The following is a 4,284-nucleotide window of genomic DNA, read 5'->3' on the forward strand; positions in this document are numbered from 1 at the left end:
GTCTCCTGCACATCAGCATTCTGTAAAACTATAATATGAAATACTGCACAGCAAAAAAAAAAAAAAAAAGATATTTTATTTTTTTCAAAGTTGTTACTAAAATGATTATTAGGGTACGTTTTACAAGAAAATACTATTTAAGTCTTTTTTTTTTTCATTGTACTTAACATTGATTCTTTTTTCTTTCTTTTTTTTCCTTTGGGCATTTTTTGTTTTTAGACAAACTGAACAAAACAGTTTTAAACTGGAAACCATGATTTTGATTAGACCAATACTGAAATGCACTTTAAATTAATGACACGTTCTTTTTTCAATGTGAGACAGTAGCTCTATCTAAGCAGAAGTGAGCAATAATAATGGCATGTTCATTACTCTGGAAATTCAATGTCACTAAAGACTGAAGGACTATAACAAATTAGATTAAAAGCCATTTTTCTCTGACGCTGGCATAAACATAAACAACGTGGGATAATGCAGTCCAAGAACATCTAAAAATAAAATAACTCTTGACGTTGGGCATTAAACAAAGTACATTTTGAATTATTTCAGCAGATTTCCGCACATCTGATTCATCAGCTGGACTGGAAAGATGCTCTTGGATTGTTTATAATAGGGATTCCATGCAACTTATGGGTAACCATGAAAATTTGCTCTTATACACAAAGCCACCTGTTATATCTTTCCAGTGTGACCACGGGTACTGTAACCCAGTGTTTTCATGTCCATGAGTTTTCTTTTTAAATATTGTTTTAGAGTCAACATTGTCTGCTTGCTAAATTGTTTTCTGGCTTCAGTTAACCTGCTCTTGGAAACAGGAAGTAATGCCAGACAGTAAGGAGACCACTGGTACCCCAAGGAGAGTGGAAAAACACACTTAATTGTTTCCCCTTAAGGTAACCCATTCCCCAATCCTGTGGCTTGATATGGAAAGCTGCAGTGATACAGGATGCTGCATGGGCATTTTTCACTCCATTGCAAATGATTCTGTTGACATCCGAGTGTTGAATCAATAATGGAAAGAACGAATAATTAAAAGTGTGAAAAGGGCACTGAGAAACCTCAAAGGAGAGCTCACACTAAATTAGCACACAATGGGCCTCATTTATCAATCTAACGTAGAAACATAGCGCACAAATCAATTTAGGACAGAGTTCACGTGTGATTCATGAAACATTCGTATGCCGCCAATTTCATCGTACGAATGATCGCACGTTGATAAATGTGGCGACAGAAAACAATCGTCATTTGAATATCACGAGCAAAACGGTGCACACCGGTTTGAGCTTGAACGTGCCCCTGGTTTAGAAGCCACGCCCCTAGAGTTTACTACACGGAGAAACGAAACCCGGCCAAAAAGAGGAAGTAATCTCATGAAAGAGAAATTGATCTTACTCCAAAAACACCTGTTAACCTTGTAATTGCAAACAATTAGGCTACATTAATTTATGTCATTTATATGTATATTAAAATACTGGTAAATATAAACAGTCTTATTTAGTTCCCCTCACTCTACAACAAATATTTTAAATTTAACGGTATTCAGAACAGAACAAGAATGAAAAATAAGTAGTTATACTGTATTTACTGTATGCTGCGCGCAAGTTCAGGTATAACTCAAAAACGTGCGTACACACGAGCTGAGACCAGACGTGAGATTTGTTCGCAGCCACCGCTCACGTCCATATTGATAAATTCCAAGTTTTGCGTTGAAACGACCGTAGGCTACGCCCAATTTTCTGTCGTACGTTCGTTTCGTAAATGAGGCCCAATGGGATTGATATCAAATGGAATGTAAAAATTCCACTTTCACTCTTTTTTGTTTACTGGGCATCTGAAGCATTGAGGTATCAAAATTCAAAGGGCAAATGGGTATTCCTTCTCCCTCTGGAGGTTTCAGAGCTAAGGAATGTGCTCTTCCCTGGATGAAGCCCAGCTGAACATTAAACACTAGGCCCCATGGCAACTCCTGGACATGGCCATAAAAAGTAATAGAAGAAACAGACCTCAACGAGGTAATGTGCCGTATTTCATTTCTGACATGAAATAACAAATACAAAATAGTGAGTAAATTAATCTGTCAATCAATGTTGAGTCTTTTTTTTTTTTTTTTTTTACTGAAGATTAAACACTTTTTATTGGAGATTTTCTTGTTTGTTGACAACGCATTAAACAGATGTCATTCACTGAAATGCTATTAACGTCAGATAAGAATTGGAGACTGGATTTGTATTGTGCATTGTAAATTTCAAAAAACAGTAGAAACAAGAAAGATTTATGTTTATTATGTATGAAAAGGGAGATTGAAGTAACAGATTGGGAGGTTTGTTGCAAAAGGTTACAAATGGTTCTCCAGAGGATGTCTGTGATCAGAATGTTTGATATTTTCCTCTTTGATCTTAGAATCAAATAGAAATAAGTTTCTCAACATGTGATTATCAGGTAAGTTATTCCCATCTATCAGCCAACTTTGGCTAACATTTGGAAAGGTTCTCTCAGTAACATTAATAGAACATTCATTCAAAGTTATCAGGGGCCAGTTGCATAAATATAGTCACTATGTTTGACCAACTAGCAGTTAGCCAAGAAATAGTCTTACTTTTCTGATTCAGATTGGGCCAGTCTACCTTTTTGTAGCTGACTTTAAATAATTATGACCAGTCTTGAAGAAAACAAATTAGATGACTAACTTTTTAAGACTAGTCTAAGCAGTTTACGCAACTGCCCCTGGTCTTCGATGTTACTGAAACATTAGCAAAAAAAAAAAACAACACTATTTATATATTGTTCATAGAACGTTTTTATGAAATATTGATGCTTTACAGAAAATTCAAAAGTAACATTCCCATTATGTTTTCAAAATAATAGAATGGGATATTTTCCTTAATGTTGTCTTTAATGTCCACATAACCAAGAAAAAAAAGTTTTTAAAATGTAAATAGTGGATGTTCTGAAGTTTCATAGAACATTCAGAAATAATTCATCAACTTAATTGCAAAACAAAGTGCAAAAGATTAATTTAAACCCATGGTTTAGAGGCCGATGGCTTTCATGTCCATGTTTGCCAGGCTGTATATATGATATGATATTTGACGTGGCATGCATCTGCATCATAAAGGTCTACCGTAACATGCAGCATCCTGGATCCCTGCTGCTTTTATACAAGGAAAGAAAATCAAGATCGGAAAATAACCCCATTATGGTTCAGGTAGAACTCAGTAGACGTTCCTGTTATTCAATAAACTTCAAAAACAAAGTCGTAATATAAAAGTAAGGCTTTAATGCACATGCAGCACAACAAGGGAAAATCCCTCCTCAAGCCACTCAGGAGGAATCACCTCTCTAAATACCACACAGCTAATGGAGCATCGGCCGGTCTAGAGGATATGAGGAGCGGTCATTAACCACTGCTGCTAGATTTATAGGGTAATCCCAAAATAGACCACATGCCAACCCTACTGTAAAAGAAAATAAGAAAGAATAGCCTGTCCAAACATACCGTTGACACATTGTTTATTTTAGATCATCTCTTGTATTTTTGGCAAAATCTGCTGTATCAACATTATTTAATTATGAGTTTCTCACTTATTTATTAGCTTACAGTAGTGGATTTGATTATGCAACTAGCCATATAACTCCCTAATGCTTAAAAATGTAACTGATGGAATTAAATGTTATTTTTAAACATCCAAGAGAAATATCAAGTGTTTAATCATCCCATTTCTTCAGCTGGATTGGAAACTTGACCTTTTTATTGTACAATTAAATGCTTATTGGAAACAAATTTGAAAGAAAAGTGTAGCAGTAACGCATTCTGTAATGGATTTGATGTACAAATGCCATTTGTGCTGCTTTTGTAGGGGAAATAGAAGAAAAGATAAAGAGTTTTCTGTCTTTTGGGGGATTTTAATGCCAGTTTAATAAAATAAAATAAAATATTAAAAAGACATTCTTTGTGTTGAAAGTGAGTGCCGATGTTTTGAAAAGTCTAAGCACACCTAAACCAGACATAAGTGTTTTATTAATGCTGAAAGTAAGAGTGCTTTTGAAGTATTTTGATGTTCCAAACATATGACTGTTCAAGTGAGGTTTTGGTGAAGTTTATCAGGTAATATTATAGTTCCAGAATAGGTGTGTTTCTTTAATGTAGTTCATTCTTTAGTCTTTAGAGGTCAGAATTGAGGTCAATTACACACAGCAAGCATGCAAACCAAGAGATTTTAAAGGGGTCATATGATGCGATTTCAATTTTTCCTTTCTCTTTGGAGTGTTACAAGCTCTTGGTGC

Source organism: Sinocyclocheilus anshuiensis, unplaced genomic scaffold (assembly GCF_001515605.1).
Source record: "Sinocyclocheilus anshuiensis isolate Anshui unplaced genomic scaffold, SAMN03320099.WGS_v1.1 scaffold235, whole genome shotgun sequence".
Lineage (NCBI taxonomy): Eukaryota > Metazoa > Chordata > Actinopteri > Cypriniformes > Cyprinidae > Sinocyclocheilus > Sinocyclocheilus anshuiensis.